This window comes from Erpetoichthys calabaricus, chromosome 9, assembly GCF_900747795.2.
Source record: "Erpetoichthys calabaricus chromosome 9, fErpCal1.3, whole genome shotgun sequence".
In the NCBI taxonomy this organism is placed as follows: domain Eukaryota; kingdom Metazoa; phylum Chordata; class Cladistia; order Polypteriformes; family Polypteridae; genus Erpetoichthys; species Erpetoichthys calabaricus.
Genome location: NC_041402.2, coordinates 103,989,486 through 104,009,859, shown reverse-complemented (window position 1 = coordinate 104,009,859; position 20,374 = coordinate 103,989,486).

Genomic DNA, 20,374 nt, shown 5'->3' with positions numbered 1-20,374 from the left:
CATGGTCTACAGCTATGAAAGAAAATAATATTATATTCAAATTTAGACCATATTAATATGAGCTTAACTTAAAGCATTAACTTTCTAAGATTGACTTTTACAAGCAAAAAAATGTAACTTTATCACAAAACTCATTATCACTTCTGTTCGCCCTGGCACAAAATGGTCAGCTAAAAGTGTCCAGCAAGCACCAGGACTGTCTCCTGTGTTGTCACCAGTGTAGAGCTTGCTCAGTATTGGAAGCAGGTGGGTATGAGTGCATCTGTATGCACAGTGAGGCCAAGACTTTTGGACAATGCCCTTGTGTGGTGAAGGGCAGCAAAGAAGCCACTTCTTTCCAAGAAAAACATCAAGGACAGACTGAAATTCTGCAGGAAGTACAAAGATTGGAAAGCAGAAGACAGGTGCAAGGGCGGCACGGTGCAGTTAGGAGCCCCGGGTTCGCTTCCCGGGTCCTCCCTGTGTGGAGTTTGCATGTTTTCCCCGTGTCTGCGTGGGTATCCTCCGGGTACTCCGGTTTCCTCCCACAGTCCAAAGACATGCAGGTTAGGTGGATTGGAGATTCCAAATTGGCCCTAGTGTGTTCTTGGTGTGCGAATGTGCATGTGTACCCTGCGGTGGGCTGGCGCCCTGCCCGGGGTTTGTTTCCTGCCTTCTGCCCTGTGTTGGCTGGGCTTGACTCCAGCAGACCCCCGTGACCCTGTAGTTGGGATGTAGTGGGTTGGATAATGGATGGATGGAAGACTGGTGCAAAGTTATTTTTTCAGACGAATCCTCCTTCCAACTGTTTAGGACATTTAGAAAATCGATTGTCCGGAGAAGGAAAAAGTGAACATTACCATGAGTCCTGTGTTGTGCCAACAGTGAAGCATCCTGAGACAATCAATATGTGGGGTTGCTTCTCATCCAAGGGAGTGGGCCAAGTACATTGCCAGAAATAAAGAATGGTATCAAAACCACCTTCAAGAGAAACTTCTCCCAACAATCCAGGCAATTTGGTGATGATCTGATTATTTTCCAGCATGATGGAGCACCATGTCACAAGGCAAAGGTGATAACAAAGTGGCTTGAAGAAAAGTTTTGACCCATGGACAGGAAACTCCCCAGATCTTAATCCCATTGAAAACCTGTGATTAGTTCTCAAAAACCGTGTGGAAAATAAGAAGCCCTCAAATTGCGATTACCTCGAAGCACTAAAAAGGCAAGAATGGATCACCATCAAGTCAGGATTTTGGCCAAGAATCTGAAATCCAGTATTCCAGAGCAAATTACAGAAATTATGAAGAAGAAAGGTCAACATTGTAAGTGTTGCCTCTTTACATAAATTTGATGTATTTGCCAATAAAAGCCTTTGAAACTTATGAAATATTTATAATTGTTCTTCAGTATATCATAAAAACATAAAAAAAATAATCTGAAAATGCTGAACCAGCAATGTGTCACTGCCAAGACTTTTGGCAACTACAGTAGTTTTAATATTTATTCATCATTTATTCTCAGTCAGTCTCTCTGTTAACAAATATTTTGGTGTTTTAAAAACACAGATTACAGTAAACCAACTGTTTTCTTTCTGACAACATGACGAGATCTATATAGTTGTAAATGTTGAAAAGCTTTTGCAATTCTAACACGTAATTCTTTTCAAGAAAGTCAGTGAGTCTCACAAGCTGTTCTCACTGGTGAAGGGTAAACAAAAAATTAGTTTTAGAGATTTACATTAACATTACATTATCATTGTCTAGATCAGTGATTCTAAATCAAGGGGACTTGGTCCACTAGGGGGACTTAGTAATCTTATAAGGGACCCCTTTAAACCCCTTTTAAAGTGTATTTCATATTTAGATTGTATATGTATATCGTTTAGCTGGATTACATTTACATCTAGGCTTAAAATGCATCTCCAGTCTTAGATGTATTGGCATTTACAACAAATTGACTAAGATGTAGTTAAAATTGGAGTGGGCAGCTTGTAAAGACTCAATAAGAAAGAATGAGAAGAATGAGAAACTGTACATCTCACTGCCATAAAGAACTTTAGTGCTTTAGTATAATGACATACATCTGACAGTCTCATAAACGAAATGGTAGCTCGGCTTCACACATGCTGCCAGTGCCACTGCGCTCAGTTTGTATAGCTACAGAGGTGTCAAGGCTAGCTACCTTTCTGCTGCTTACCCAGACTGCTGTCATAGCTCTACACAATGTGTTTGTATTTTTTGCTGAACTGATTATTGTATTTGGATAGAAAACACATTTTCATTTCTATTCACATTAAATATTGCCATCACTGATGGAAATGCTGCAGCAGTGATTCCAGAGAATGACAATGTAAATTTTGTAATTAATCTATGAAAAATTTCTGCAGCAGCTAATTCTTTATTTAAATTTTTATTTATTTATTTATTTATTTTTATTTTACAAATATTTGATCATTTTATGCTTAATTTTAAAAAGCAATACTTAAGTAGAGTGAATAGTGGGCAGCATTTTTTGTTACCAGAAATATCTGCAGTAACAAAATCTGCATTTTATTAATTAGTGGTTATTATAGGCTTACTAGTACAAACAGTATTAAAATTTACTTTCATTTAATAAAAATGTGCAGACTCTTTTTGTAATGGCCTATAAACTTTGTATTTTGTTCATAAGAAATACTTATGAATGCTTTTAAATGACTTCAATATTTTTGTCCAGTGCCTCCTGACTCCATGGTACATGAAAACCCCCACATATGATATACCATTCAACTTGTTCTGATGTCTAGATATGAAAGATGTCACGCATTTTGGGGTTCTTCCCTATTTTGAACCTCACTGTTAGATAATTGCATAATTGGACCAGATATCATGTAGAAATTAAACCCTTAATATAAAGAGTACACCAATTTGTATCAGTGTGTTATCAGAAGGGTTTGAAGTTGTGCATGCCACATCAACCGATCCCATGAGTTCATCCCTAATAAGATATGAGGGTCAAAGTTATTCCTTTTCACAAAGCTCTGAAAAATTGAAGATTGTTAAAATAAAGCCACATTGAGTGTTGTTTTATTCTATTTTGAGGCTGCTGATCATGAATATGACAATATTTTCTAATATTTAACTCTTTACCAGTGGTACTAGTCCTCTAAGGGCCTCTCCCAGAAGGTTAAAAATGACAAATTTCAAACAAAAGCATGTGGGGTATCACTTTAGACTATTTCAAGGTCAGTGATAACAAATATGACTTAATGACATAAACATGACAAATGATTGGAAAAGAATGTATGTGCAGTCTACATAACTAGTGTGTATACTTTGAAGAAAACTTTTGTTGCGCTCACAACATTCCCATGAGTGAGTCCGGGTGTGTTTAACCTTAGTGAACTCTACTGTGAGTACTGCTTTCTGTGGCAAACAATTCACCTCTCTTTAGTTTTAAGGAGCACTACTCCTGGACTAATATCAGCTATAGATGAAACTGCATGATAGGGAAAGTAACAATGCTAAGATGTCTGGATATCTTTTCAATATTTCCCCTACCTTTTTGGACTTTATTTCTTGAAGAAGGCCAGCATTCAAAATGGTTAATAAAGATAGACCCTACCTACAAATAGTCCATGCATTAGAACTGATAGACTGCAGGAAGCTCAAAAGAATTCAAAAAGTTGAAGTATCATTACAGTACTACTGTGGTGGGTTGGCACCCTGCCCAGGATTGGTTCCTGCCTTGTACCCTGTGTTGGCTGGGATTGGATTCAGCGGGTTGGATAATGGATGGATGTATTACAGTACTAGCATATAAACAGCTACACATTCAGGGTGAGTTGAATGAATGATACCCTTCTAGTAGCATGGAAGTCCTGTAGCATTGAAGGAAAAAGAAAATGTGGGAGTCTAACAGAGACTGTTAAAGATGGCGACTTTTTCGCTTTTAAGTACTTCTGAGAAGTACAGGTGGGTCCAGTTGGACGAACAATCTTCGGGTCTGCAGAGGAGGAAGAGAAAAGGCATTAGTACACAGTACCAATCCATTGAACAGTGGGGAATCGCCATTACTAGAGCCTTTAAGCTATCCTCTATGTGCACACACTTGATGTATATAGTCAAGCATGCAAATGCAGGGTGTGTCTCATGGGCATGTCTGTACCTGAAAATACAGGGAGCATTTTGAATGGGACATAACTGCTAACCACTCTTCTGTTTTCTGTAGAACAGAAGAAATTGCCAAGAAGGACTAATGATGTCAAGTTTGTTGTTGATTTTGTTTGCCCTGGCCCTCTTGCTTCTGACTCCAGCCAAATATGAAGTCACCGTTCATTTTAGGACATGCGTCAAAAGAAGACACAACTCTTCTTGAGGACAACTTATTTGACAGCTTGAGGGGCTGTAACCTACTAATTTTCAATGATATCAAAACAGTTTTTTTCACTTTTTAACTAGGATATTAAATGGGGTATAAACAAAGCCCTCTTTAATAAATAGGATGGACAGCTAACCAAAGATAGAATTTCATCTTTGCAAATAACTCCTATCCTTTGCAGTTCATTGACAACTCACTGGTCCTGGTTGTAGAGTCAAACTGGACCACCATCACTGATCTGAAGACCAAGCACAGACAAGCATGTGCTACTGATCCACAGGGCATGGGAACATATTATTTTGGGAATTACATTTTGGCTGTACAATGCTCCAGCCAAACAAAACAAAAAAGATGTTAATTAACATGTTGCTCAGGGTCTACATGAACAGATAGCTTATATGAGCAGAAGAGGTCAAAAGGTTGTCACTTGAAAATGGATGGAGCTAAAGACCATTAGTGTAAGATGTATTAAGCTTACATTCAAGCACATTACATCGACATTCAAACATATACATATACAGTACAGTGCCTATAGAATGCATTCACCCCCATGGAACTTACACATTTAATTATTAGAACTGACTTCCAGCCAAGGAGTTACATGATACAGACCAGCTCACCCCCATTCCATGGGTATTATTACTAGGAGACATATATGTTCCATGTAGATGTTGCACAAAGCAGATGTCATATTTATTCTATTGTTCTATTGTTTTCTTGGAGTTGCTTGCAGTGATCTGTGACGATTAGACCAGCATTTTTCAAACTTTTTTGATTGTGACCCATTTTGACCCTGTATATGGGTGATAAATTAAAAACACAACCTTGTCTTGAATTGTTATGTTCATTTGTTCATTATTAATTAATGCTACATATGTGTTACAGATGACACATATTTAGCTGTGTATAGTCATATTTATGAAAAAATATACCTTTCAATAACAGTTTTCTGTCCATCTGCAAGGTCAGTTTGTACTTATTTTACTTCTTGTTTACCAGACAAGACTGTTTTTTTACGCAATTGGAAAATTAAAATAGTCTTTTTACCATGTGTACAACCCTATACCCTTGTATCTATTTTTGGTATTATTTAATGTGCTGTGGGAACTGCTTTTACATGAATACATATTTGGGCTTTGGTGCTCTCCACTTGTATTTTAAATGTGTTTTGTTTTGCTTAGTAAAGTGTCTCAATCTGCTTATTCTCTCATATGTATTGCTCAATGCAGGGTTAAACTGGGTATAATGGATGACCTACTCTACTTCAGATATTGGACGGTTTTTCAAAACCTTATTGAGGCCATTCAAAAATAATTGTCTCACCAAATTCCACTCTGTTACATCAAATCTGGGAACCTTTTGCTAACATTGTACAGAAAACCTTCTATTTTTAAACCAACAGCTTTTTTTCATAAGTAATGTCAACTACTGTGTCATAGGAGTGACACTGAGCATCTTTTCACAATAGATTTTTGCTACTCTCTCTGCTAATGATATCACGATAAAGACTAATTCAGAGTTCATGAAACCCCAATAACAATTCATCAATTATTTCCGTGTAAAGCAAGACATTACACACAATCAGACTGAATATGTCAGTCATTTTCCATACAGCACTTGAGTTTTGTAAAATCTATGGACAATATCTTTCTTGTTCAAACCAACAAATATTATGAATAATTGTGTAGCAGTTAGGATGAGCCTATCAGATTTTGTATTTACAACCGTGATTTAATTATTGTCTTTTTGGGGACCCCAGGAATGCATTCAGCCTTTAACTGGCTTGCACACTTACAGTGACACGTACATAAAATTCCACTGAAACTCCCCAGGTTGGAGAATAATTAAATAAGAATTATTTAACAAACACTGAACAAAATAAAACTGAAAGAAACACTAGGAGCTACACGACAAACAATTTTAAAGCTTATGACACAAATGAAACACAGTCCAATACAGCAGGTGCGGATGATAATGATGAATAGAATGAAAAGCCCATGTGAACAGCCTACTGAATAAAATATACAGTTTTGTCCTACCAAATACTAGCTGCTGCATGAAGATTTGCCATGATTGGGAGTGGCATCCAGACAAAGACAAATCCAACTATGATGAAATCATATGAACAAGCAAGCACATGACAAGCACATAAATCCAGAATGAACTGTAATACAAGGTGATTGTATTTATAATCCAATAGATGTTAAGCACACAAACAAATAGACACAGACAATCATGATCCTCTTTTGGAATCTTTCAGCTCCTTTTTAAAGATAGCATCTAATCATTCTTCTTTCCAGTGAACCCCCATGCCACTCTGAAGCTACACAATGGTGTAATACTGCTGGGATTTGTAGGCCATTTAAGTATTGATGGTACAAATGTTAGACACATATTTGCATGCAACATCTATGTTTAACTCAAAGTTGCACTGATGAAAGTCTCTAATCCTATGGTACAATTTCCAGCTGTTATTGGGGCTTGTGATTACTTTCACACCTCCCCAGGGAATTACTATGTTTAAACCTCTGATTAGGAAAGATATCACCCTTATTCAGGAAGAATGGTTCCAGACTTAATGTTTTGCCTAGAAGTTAGTCATATTTTATCTAGGCAGTATTTTTCAATGTCTCACTCAAACTCTACTTCCTTTTCCACCAGAGAAGATGTTTTCCATATCCCAATAGTTGGTTTTCATTGTTGGAGCCTGTTCTGTTACCTTAAGAAACAAGGGAAACACACCAGTCTTGGATGCACTACCAGCACATTTCCACTCTTCTTTACACAGGACCAATTTGAAGTCACTGAATTATGTATAATGTGTTCTTTCTTCTGTAAAAAATGTACACTATAAACAGAAATTGTAGACTATGATACTGATAAATTCTTGGAATAAAGGAAAATATTTTTTTCCATTTCATAAGCTGCAATGCAACACATTGCAGGGTTTGCACATGGCCAAATTTGTAGTGATAACAGCAATAATTCATTTTGCAATTTCTTTGCATTGAGTAAAATGTATAATATTTAAAAATGTAAAACAAGTTTGAAGTACTGAAGCAGAGACAAAACATCAAATTTATTGATACTATGTAAAGGAGTCCTAATCTGTAATGGGGGAGGAGGATTAAGCAAGGGACTAGCAACCACTTCCTATAAAAAAAACTGTGTTAACTACAGAAATGTTGACAAGGGCAATATAGGACATTGAAGCTCTAGAGGATAATATACCTTCTTTAAGAGGACCTATGATGTTTTGGTAGTATTGGGGTGAAAGCTAGAAGCATCTAGAAGTAACTCAACCAATTCCCATCACTCAATCAGAAACACTATTATTATTAGGACACAGAATGTGAGGATTATCTATAAAGCTGGAAAGACAGCACAAACTGTCTCAAAGATGAAGACCTACAATCTTGCCATATTAAGATTCAGTGAGTAAAGATTGACTAGATCTGGCCTGAAAAGACTAGGCACAGGGGAGCTTCTGCTTTTTTCATAAAATGAGGAAGACAACGAGCCACACACTCAGGAAGTGGTCTTGATAAGTGGTCTTGACAAAGGCATCCCAAAACAAAGTAAAAGAGAATTAACATGAATGTCATTTAGTGCTGATCACCAAAGAATGACAGTGATGACATCATACATAGGTGTCCAGGTTAAGATGTCACCATTGTCATGGGAAACTCTAATGCTAAAGACAACAGGAAATATGAAGAGGTCATGGGACAGCAGAAGTTGGGTGAGATGAACAATGGAGAGAAATTTGCTGATATATATTTGCCACAAGCAGCTTTATTGATGGATGATTAAAAACATGGGGATTCTGCTGCCTCCACCTTGCTAATCCTGCAATAACTCTGAAGATGGATAGGCCACACACTGTACAAACCAGTGTTTTTTTTTAAAATGGATGGATTAAAAGCCAGAAGTCTGTATGACCATCAGCATCGAGTGACTCCATGAGAACCCTAACTACAAAGAGGACTATTTCATTTATGTTAGGTAGAATGCCCAGAGGGGACTGGGCGGTCTCGTGGCCTGGAACCCCTATAGATTTTATTTTTTTCTCCAGCTTTCTGGAGTTTTGTTTTTTTTGTTTTTTCTGTCCACCCTGGCCATCGGACCTTACTCCTTTTCTGTGTTAACTAATGTTGCCTTATTTTAATTTCTTATTTTGTCTTTTATTTTTCTTTTCTTCATTATGTAAAGCACTTTGAGCTACTTTTTGTATGAAAATGTGCTATATAAATAAATGTTGTTGTTGTTGTTATTAGTGGCAGAAGCATGTTGCAGTACAGAAAGGCTACATGGGTATCACCAGATCTATCTATAGACAATGTGTGAAGGTTCAGACAATCACTTCAAGATGTACATGTTAAAAGAGGAGATGACATTGCCTCAGACCACACATCCTGGTTGCTCACTTGAAGTTGATCCTGAAGAAGACTTCTATTGGAGAGGCAAGCCAGTGTCAGAGATGAAACATAATGCTTCTGAAAGATGAAGCCAAGTTGGGAGATTACTATCTCTCACATAGTTCCAAGCCTAACAAGAGCAACTAGAAAAAGATACTATCGATGAGAGGTGGAAGGCAGTTAAAGTTGCAGCATGCCAGGAAGTAATGGGTCCTCAGAATCTCTGCCATAAAGAATAGGTTTCAGAGGGAACTTTGAATAAAATCCAGAAAAGGACAGAGAAGAAAGCGTCAGTCAACAACAGCCTTACACTCTCTGAAAAGCCAATGCCAATAAGGAGTATACAGCAGCCAACAGAAGTGTAAAGCAAAGTATCAAGGCAGACATGAAGAACTACTTAAAGACTAGTAGCCAAAGCCAAAGAAGGAAATGTAAAAGATATATACCCCATCACCAAGAAACTTTCTGGAAAGTTCAGTATAATAGAAAGGCTTGTTATGGACAGTGACAGGAAACAAATCACTGAAGGGCAGCAACAGAATAACATACAGTAAGTGAAGAATTTTGAGAAACTGCTATAAAGACCCCAGCAACATTAGATATTCCACCAGTTGACAGAGATTTGCCTATAGACTGCAGTGTTCCTGCAAAGACAGCAATTCACAAAGCAATAAAACAACTGAACTGCGGCAAAGCAGCAAAACCTGACAGTATAACAGCAGAGGCCCCTGAAGCTGACATTGAGGTGAAGATGCTCTATCCCCTCTTTTAGAAGGTCTGGAATGAGGAACATGTTCTATCAGAATAGAAAGTTGGTCATCTCATTAAGATCTCCAAAAAAGGTGACCTCTGCTCCTGGTTAATCTATAAATAACTATACTCTCCACCCCTGAAAAGGTATTCAGCAAAATTGTTCTTAATAGAATGAAGGATGCTGTGGACCCTCTACTTCGAAATCATTAGTCTAGTTTCCGCAAGGGCAGATCTTGCACCCACCAGATTACAACATTCTGCATCATTCTGGAGCAGTCACTAATATGAAATCCACTCCTGTATATCAACTTTATTTATCATGAGATAGTGAGACAGCCATATTGATAGTGTGAATAGGAAGACTTTCTGGAAGCTGCTGAGACATTATGGGGTTCCACCATCATCTAAAACTTTTACAATAGAAAGATTTACAGGGTGATCCATGGCAGGAAACTCACAAAATGAGGGCTGTTTGCTGTTCCCCCTTTTGTTCTTGTTGGCAATACATTGAGTAAAAAAGGCACCTACAGAACAAAACAGAAATGTGACCCAGTGGATGCCTTAGACTCAGCTGGACAGTCTAGACTTTGCAGATGATCTAGACATAATCTACCATATAAGGGTGATTGCAAGGTAAGACCAGCATTGTCACAGATAATTCATTATGCCTGGGTCTCAACATACACAGAAGGAAGAGCAAGGTACTCAAAGTTAATTCTGACAATGCATGCCCCATTACACTGGAAGGTAAAATGCTGGAAGATGGGGAGAGCATCATTTACCTTGACAGCATCATTGACAAGAAGGGTTGGACAGAAGCAAAAGACAGCCAGAATTGGCAAGGTGGAGGCAGCAGAATCCCCACAATTAAAGAACACTTGGGGCTTCAAGGACCTTTCCACTAAGACTAAAACTAAGAACAGGATCCTTAACACCAGTGTAAAGTCAGTCATTTACTGTTGCATTGAGGATGACCTTTTCCACAACCAAGAAAACCCAAACATTCACTAAAACCAATCTGAGACAGATCCTCCAAATTCATTGGCCTAACACCATTAGTAACCTAGAACTATGTCAGTGTGCTAGATAAGAGATAGCAGAAATAGAGATCCTGCAATAACTCTGAAGATGGATAGGCCACACACTGTACAAACCAGGCCATGGCCCTATCAAACAAACCCTTACATGGAATCCAAAGGGGAAGATGATCAGGAACCAACCAAGAACAAGAACATCCGGCGCCGCTCAGAGTGGCAGCCTTTTCAGCAGCTCTGTGTATGACTGTATGTGAATGTGTACTTTTCTACTTTTATTTATTGATCACTCCTATCACTTTATTTTATGTGGATTCGTTCCCTGGACACACTTACTTTTACAACGTGGGCATGGATTTTTACACGCCGAGACTCGCCTATTCAAGTACTCAACTTCGAGCGCTGAGAACAAATGCCAATGCCGGTGTGGTTCCCTATTTACCCGACAAGGTAAGAAGGCGGTATCGTGGCAGCAGAGCGGGCAATAAGCTAAAAATGAAGCGGCTTGCGAGAAAGTGGCGTTTTAAGCCTTCGGTGCCTTCTGTGATTCTGGGGAATGTGAACTCAATCTCAAATAAGATCGACGAACTGGCTGCGTTGGTGAAAAATGTCAGAACCTACAGAGAATACAGTTTGTTGTGTTTTTGCGAAATGTGGCTAACTAACACCATCCCAAATGCTAACGTGGAGCTACCCGGGTTTAGCACAGTTAGAGCGGAGAGAGATGCAAGTACCTGTGGGAAGCACAAAGGAGAAGGACTCGCTCTCTATGTTAATACACGGTGGTGTAACTCTGGACATGTTAACGTCAAAATCTCCACTTGCTGCAGGGACATCGAACTGTTGGCCGTAAGTTTACGTCCCTATTACTTGCCCAGAGAGTTTGGACACGTCATTGTTGTTATTGTATACATTCCTCCTCGGGCAGACGTGGAGACAGCGAGTGACATCATCCATTCTGCTGTTGCTAAGTTACAAACGCAGCACCCTAAGGCACTTGTGCTAATCGCTGGAGACTTTAACCATGTGACGCTGGACAAAACATTACCTGCCTTCTCCCAGTATGTGGACTGTAACACCAGGGGAAATAAGACTATTGATTTACTGTATGGAAACGTTAAAGACGCATACAGTGCCACCCCGCTGCCTGCGCTTGGGAAAGCAGATCATAACCTGGTTCTGCTTCAGCCTCACTACAAACCAAAAGTGAGGGTCCTACCTGCAACCACACGATCATTCAGGAAGTGGACCCCGGAGGCTGAGAATAATCTGAGAGAATGTTTTGGAACTACAGACTGGGATATCCTTCAGGGATCACATAGTGAGAACATTGAGGAAGTTGTTGACTGCACTACTGACTACATCAACTTCTGTATGGACATTGTAGTTCCAGTAAGAACTGTACGCTGCTATGCTAACAACAAGCCATGAATTACAAGTGACATCAAAGGCCTTTTGAACCAGAAGAAAAGGGCTTTTAAAGACGGTGATCAGCATGAGCTCAAGCGCGTGCAGAAGGAACTCTGAGTCCAGCTCAGGGCAGCGAAGGAGCAGTACAAGAGAAAGCTGGAGCAGAAGTTGCAGAATAACAGCATGAAGGAAGTGTGGGATGGGATGAAGATCATCACTACCTGCAGCTCGAAGCGGGGTACCACCATCGAGAGAGACGTGAAGAGAGCAAACCAAATGAACAACTTCTTTAACAGGTTTGACAACCCTAACCCACTCTCACTCTCACCTTGGAGTACTGCACCCCCCACACATCCTTCTGCTGATACCAGCATAGGAGAGACATCGCCACCCATAATTACAACAGCGCAGGTAAGCAGAGAGCTGAGGAGACTTCGTGCCAGCAAAGCAGCGGGTCCAGATGGAGTATCGCCACGACTGCTGAAGGTCTGTGCATTGGAGCTGGGGGGTCCTCTACAGCGCATCTTCAACCTGAGCCTGGAACAGGGGAGAATCCCAAGGCTTTGGAAAACATCATGCATCACCACAGTCCCAAAGGTATCACGTCCTAGTGAGCAGAATGACTTTCGGCCTGTTGCTCTGTCATCACATGTGATGAAGACCATGGAGAGGCTGCTGCTTCACCACCTTAGGCCACAGGTTCAACACGCCCTTGACCCTCTGCAGTTTGCATATCAGGAGAAGGTGGGAGCGGAGAATGCCATCATCTATATGCTACACCAATCCCATTCCCACTTAGACAGAGGCAGTGGTGCTGTAAGAATTATGTTTCTAGACTTCTCTAGCGCCTTCAACACAATCCAACCTCTGCTCCTTAGGGACAAGCTGACAGAGATGGGAGTAGATTCATACCTGGTGGCATGGATCGTGGACTATCTTAAAGACAGACCTCAGTATGTGCGTCTTGGGAACTGCACGTCTGACATTGTGGTCAGCAACACAGGAGCGCCACAAGGGACTGTACTTTCTCCGGTCCTGTTCAGCCTATATACATCGGACTTCCAATACAACTCCGAGTCCTGCCACGTGCAAAAGTTCGCTGATGACACTGCTATCGTGGGCTGCATCAGGAGTGGGCTGCAGGAGGAGTACAGGGACCTAATCAATGACTTTGTTAAATGGTGCGACTCAAACCACCTACAACTGAACACCTGCAAAACCAAGGAGCTGGTGGTGGATTTTAGGAGGCCCAGACCCTCATGGACCCTGTGATCATCAAAGGTGACTGTGTGCAGATGGTGCAGACCTATAAATATCTGGGAGTGCAGCTGGATGATAAATTAGACTGGACTGCCAATACTGATGCTCTGTGCAAGAAAGGACAGAGCCGACTATACTTCCTTAGAAGGCTGGCGTCCTTCAACATCTGCAATAAGATGCTGCAGATGTTCTATCAGACAGTTGTGGCGAGTGCCCTCTTCTACGCGGTGGTGTGCTGGGGAGGCAGCATTAAGAACAAAGACGCCTCACGCCTGGACAAACTGGTGAGGAAGGCAGGCTCTATTGTTGGCATGGAGCTGGACAGTTTAACATCTGTGGCAGAGCGAAGGGAGCTCAGCAGGCTCCTATCAATTATTGAGAATCCACTGCATCCACTAAATAGTATCATCTCCAGACAGAAGAGCAGCTTCAGCGACAGACTGCTGTCACTGTCCTGCTCCACTGACAGATTGAAAATTTCCCATTGGGATTAATAAAGTATCTATCTATCTATCTATCTATCTATCTATCTATCTATCTATCTATCTATCTATCTATCTATCTATCTATCTATCTATCTATCTATCTATCTATCTATCTATCTATCTAAGAAAAACCTGGTGCCATGACATGGGGGTGACCACCAAGATAATGGGCCACATCAGGGGACAGCTTGAGGGACTAACCCAAGTTAGTGAGGTTTGAAGAGCCCTTGTTAGCGGCATATGGTCCACTCAGGGTAGCAGACATTAAGTAAGTATATAAAGTGTTTATTCCTTTATTTGTGTTCTGTTGCATTGATATACATTAATATATTAATATACATTGATAAAAAGACCATTAATAGAAATGAGATCTTTATCACTGCTGCTGTATAGTGTAGAAGCCTGAGTTAAATTCTCAATCACTGTCTTAATGGAATATAACATGCTACCCTTGTATGTAAAGTATCTTGGATATACCCCAAGATTCAGAATTTTACACAGTTCAAAATTTCTATACACTACTGTTGTGCTAAAACATTTATATACAGGTATTTAAATATTGATCTTCCTCTTGCCTTATTTCCATAGAAGATTGAATTAAAAATCCTTATACATGCTTTTTTAATGTTGACCATGGATTAATTCCAGCCAAATACTTTTGCTTCTTCCTAAGAGTCATTGTTTGTGTGGAATTTGTATGCTCTCAGCTGATGGAAATAATTTGGTATAAATACTCTGTGTAAGCGTGAGTGAGTAGGCATTAAAAGGGTGATTCAGGCTGGTTCCTACCAGGTTCTCAATATTGCTAGTAAAGCTTACAGAAGAAAGCTTACTATTAAACAAATGGGTACATAAACCTATATGGCCAGGTGTTAGCAAAATGCCCAATTACTTTAATAAATAGTATGAGCTAATGTAGGCCTAATAGAAATGTTGTGCCTAAAGGTCAAACACATTTCAGAGTAATACTTTGAAGGGATAACATTTTTTTTTCGACTTCACAATTCAAATGCCATATATTTTTCAAATTTATAAAGAGCTGAGAGCCCATGTAATTGGAAATAAACTGTGTAAGAATAAAATGAATAACTCAACACTTGCAGATGATTTCATTTTTTTGAAGTGTTATTCCCTCCTTTAATTTGTTCAAGTAGCAATCTTGTTCTTCTATTTTTCAAAGCAGCCTGGAAATATTAAATTAACACAAACTGTAACATTAAAAATTATATGAAAAAATTCACTTTTACAGTAAAGCAAAGGTGATATATATAGTGCCTTTTTACTGGGGTCATTTAAAAAGCATAGGTTGGTGTAATGTGAATTATTTACATCCAAATTCTCAGAAAATGCATTAATACACATTACTGTAGAAGTGTTTAAATTTCCAACAACATATAGAAAATGGTAATGCACTATTTCTACATTAAATTTTGTTGAAAACTGGAATATAATATTCTACATTTAAAAATGTACCTAACAAAAACAAAAAACATTACTAATAAGTGAAAATACTAAAATGTATATGTGCTGTATAAATAGATTACAGTAGAGACTGCATTAAGATGTAGATATAGTTTAAAGTAAAAAGTTTCTAATTTCTCACTGCCACTTACTCAATTTTTGAGATCAAACGACCACTTTCATTCCGCAGTTTTAAACATCATTGACGTTATTGCTGTCTTTCTCTTTTACTTTAATCTGCTCTCGAATACTGCGCATGCAGTCTGTTGTATGCCAAAACTGAATATTATGGATGTATTAGAATTTTGTTTTATACTGGAATAACAATAGTAAATTTGAACAGATGAACGTATTGTAATTTCGAAATTCAACAGTAATATACCGCCTCCTTCCTGGGTGTCACAGTATGAATTCATAAAGGAAACAGATTGTTATGCAATTCAAACATCGACGTGATGGGGCATTTAGTTAGACTTTTCCTCTTTCTCTGCATCAAACGTAAGCATTTTTCGGTTTAAAGTTATGTAATTTGTTCTAACTGTTGATTAGAAATTGGAGGAGTCTGTTGTTTCAGATACTATTACTTGTATCGTTTTCAGGTGTGCAATGTCAAGAAGTCAATCAAACACCACAGAATTTACAAGCTTCACTTGGTGAACAGGCTGCTATTACTTGTGGGTTCAAAGCTTCCAGCTTCGGTAGTGTGCAGTGGTATCGACAGCTTTCAAATTCTCGTCCCGAACACATTATAACCTGCGTATCGGATGGTACTGAATATAAAGACAACATAATTTTTTCTCTGAGCAGATCGGACCAAGTTAGTAACCTAACAATCCTCAACTCTGGAATCCAGCATTCGGCTCTCTATTTTTGTGCAGTGCAGGCACATTGCGCACATCATACAGTGTGGTAGCACAAAAACCTCCAAATCTGTAAACAGTTGCTTTGCGTTAGCAAATTTAAAAACGGTTTTTAAAATGGGGTTACAAAAGAGAACCAGCACATTTAAATGAAGTGTCTCCTGTAAAAATATAATATAGCGCAATTCTATTATTATTTTTAAATAATTTGTGTATTACAACATTTAAAATGTAAAAATACTAACATTTTCCTGTCAAAGAAGCTTAGACAACTATGATAAAGAAAACCTGGGTAATACAATATTTTTTTCTTCGTTGATAATTATTGATAAAACGCTCTTACATATTAACATAATTAATTGATACTGCAGTTAAAACAGTCCTTAACTGTAACTGTGCATTACTTTATCTGTGTTTTGTATGTGCGTGTTTTCTGTGAAAAATACATGCTTAATACAGTTTATTTTTAAGGGAATTTTTTACAATGTGTTGAAGGTAATAATGGTCATTACTAATTTTGTAATGACCAATATAAATGATCCTGTTTCATGTATGTTCTTTTTAAATTTAGGTAAACAAACTGATTCTCATATAGCAGCCGTATGTTTTGACAAGCTCAAAAGTTCCGCAGATAATGCAAAACAGTAAAAGATGAATTTTCAAAGGGAAATTGTGTTATATTGCACACATAAATTAATGTTCATATATAACCACTGAGATTTTTTAAATCAGTTTTTATCTTTTGTTTAATGTAAGGCCCCCAAAAGTAATTTAAATAAATTATGTATCAAAATTTATATCAAATTTAAATAAAATAATTAAGATGAGCACATGACAAATGAGAAGCAGAAAATTGTGACAGTGGCTTGCAATCCATCATAACAGTTCCAGAGGTCAAATGCCATTCTTATTATTGTCTGTGTATAGAGTTTGCTTATTCTCTTTGTGTCTGTGTGGTATATTTCAAGTTTCTTTTGTTTCCAACTACATTCCAAAAGCAAACAAGTATGATTAGCAGCATAAACTGAGCTGTGCTTGATCCTGTCAGGATAGGCTCCAACTTCCTCCAACTCCATAAAATGTTAAATATGGGTGTTTAATCTTGTCTTAGAGAAATAAGTACCCAATAGTTTCTAAACTTGTAATTCATGATTCTTTGCTAAACATTTGTCAAAAAGCTTTACTTTATGATGTAGAGAAGAAAGCATGATGGTATGATACCTGAACCACTTTGTTAATTGCCTAGTGGTTAGCAAAAAACTTTAAAATTCATAGTCAAAATAATATTTCTGGATTTCGCAGAGAAATAAAAGTAATGTTATAATAATGAGCCTGCAGATGAAGAACTGAAGCAAGTATTCTAATTAAACAAGACGTTCAACAAAAACAAACATCAATCCAAGAAACTGGACTGACCACAGCCATTCTTTGACTTCAGTTCTTATGTTTTATTTTAATGACCTTGTTAAATATATTACTGTTTGTTCTGTACTATTTATGTATAGCTTTATATACAGTTAGGTCTATAAATATTTGGTCAGACAACTTTTTTCTAATTTTGGTTCTGTACATTACCACAATGAATTTTAAATGAAACAACTCAGATTCAGTTGAAGTGTAGACTTTCAGCTTTAATTCAGTGGGGTGAACAAAATAATTGCATAAAAATGTGAGGCAACTAAAGCATTTTTTTAACACAATCCCTATATATTTCACATTTCAGGAGCTCAAAAGTAATTGGACAAATTAAATAACTGGAAATAAAATGTTCATTTCTAATACTTGGCTGAAAACTCTTTGCTGGCAATGACAGCCTGAAGTCTTGAACTCATGGACATCACCAGATGCTGGGTTTCCTCCTTTTTAATGCTCTGCCAGGCCTTTACTGTTTTCATTTGCTGTTTGTTTGTGGGCCTATCTGTCCGAAGTTTAGTCTTCAACAAGTGAAATGCATGCTCAATTGGGTTAAGATCAGGTGACTGACTTGGCCATTCAAGAATTTTCCTCTTCTTTGCTTTAATCAACTCCTGGGTTGCTTTGGCTGTATGTTTTGGGTCATTGTCCATCTGTATCATGAAACGCCACCCAATCAATTGGACTGCATTTAGCTGGATTTGAGCAGACAGTATGTCTCTGAACACCTCAGAATTCTTTCAGCTGCTTCTGTCCTGTGTCACATCATCAAAAAACACTAGTGTTCCAGTGCCACTGGCAGCCATGCACGCCCAAGCCATCACACTGCCTCCACCGTGTTTTACAGATGATGTGGTATGCTTTGGAAAATGAGCTGTTCCACGCCTTCGCCATACTATTTTCTTGCCATCATTCTAGTAGAGGTTGATCTTGGTTTCATCTGTCCAAAGAATGTTTTTCCAGAACTGTGCTGGCTTTTTTAGATGTTCTTTAGCAAAGTCCAATCTAGCCTTTCTATTCTTGAGGCTTATGAGTGGCTTGCACCTTGCAGTGCACCCACTGCATTTACTTTCATGCAGTCTTCTCTTTATGGTAGACTTGGATATCGATACGCCTACCCCCTGGAGAGTGTTGTTCACTTGGGTGGCTGTTGTGAAGGGGTTTCTCTTCACCATGGAAATGATTCTGCGATCATCCACCACTGTTGTCTTCCATGGACGTCCTGGTCTTTTTGCGTTGCTGAGTTCACCAGTGCTTGCTTTCTTTCTCAGGATGTACCAAACTGTAGATTTTGCCACTCTTAATATTGTAGCAATTTCTCAGATGGGTTTTTTCTGTTTTTGCAGCTTAAGGATGGCTTCTTTCACCTGCATGGAGAGCTCCTTTGACCGCATGTTGTCTGTTCACAGCAAAATCTTCCACATGCAAGCACCACACCTCAAATCAACTCCAGACCTTTTATCTGCTTAATTGATAATGGCATAACGACAGACTTGCCCACACCTGCCCATGAAATAGCCTTTGAGTCAATTGTCCAATTACTTTTGAGCCCCTGAAATGAAGGGATTGTGTTAAAAAATGCTTTAGTTGCCTCACATTTTTATACAATTGTTTTGTTCACCCCACTGAATTAAAGCTGAAAGTCTGCACTTCAACTGCATCTGAGTTGTTTCATTTAAAATTCATTGTGGTAATGTACAGAACCAAAATTAGAAAAAAGTTGTCTCTGACCAAATATTTATGGACCTAACTGTATACACTTCATGGTGTATTGTTTTTTAATTTCATTTTAATGTGTACAGTGTACTTGGGTATATGTATGAAAACACAGCTGTTTGTGAAATGAGTGATTAGTTGATTAAATATAGCATGGATGTTGCAGTTATCCATAAAAAAAACTAGCTTATATATTGAGTTTCTATAATGGCAATGTTATTAAAACAAACTCTTCTCAGTGGTGTAAGAGTCGATGGATGGTAATTGAAGAAGTGACACATCAAGATATTGTTATTTTGTCACACTATTAACCTTCCAATAACTCCTTTATGGAACAAGTGTTTTTGTTGGGTTATTGCTTGCGTTTTTATTGGATATATGCAGTTTGCTGCATTGTGTAACAATTATTATCTATGCAAATAAAATCTATCCAACAGGAAACATTAATTTTATACTAAACCTTGCTTTTCTACAAAGTGTTGTGGAGAGTCACAATCTTTCTTAGAATCATTGGTAAAAGGTAGAAACCAGGTAAAACAGGCCATGACTCATATTGCATATGACACTCAATTGTGCAAGGTCATTTTTGAAGTTACCAGATGAACAGATATTTTGTGATTTACAGGAAAGTAGAGAATTTGCAAGCTCAGAGATGTAATATGACTGTGATGCAGCACAGCTAACCACTGCACCACCATATTGTAAATCAATAAACATATAACTTTCAACCTTCAAATTCCAATTCAAGATTGTGGAGCAGCAGTCTATGTGTTACATGGCCCACATAGAGTAAAAGGAGGATTTCATTAATTTTGTGGTGTCTCATATTTGATTGGTATTATTGACACACACATATTAGAATTAATTCTTCCATTGACAAGCTTCTTACTATATTGTAGAAAATGAATATGCTTCCCTAAATGTGAAAATCATCTGTGACAGTAGACTCACTATACAATAATGGTCAAGAAGACAAAAACTATAATGTTAAATATCTAGTTGAAGAAGGTGAGTTTCATGGTGCATGGGTTTTAGGAAGCAGTAGGTATTCCCTATCTCTTCAGTTGTTAACACTTGTGACACACTCATTATCCTTAGAAAAGAATGATAACATATGGATTCTGCACACACAAGGCAAGTCATTAAGAGGTCTATTTATTTGTTAAGTTGTCGCTTTAGACATCTGCACCAATGAGCCCTACAGCATTTGCCTGAAAAATGTATGA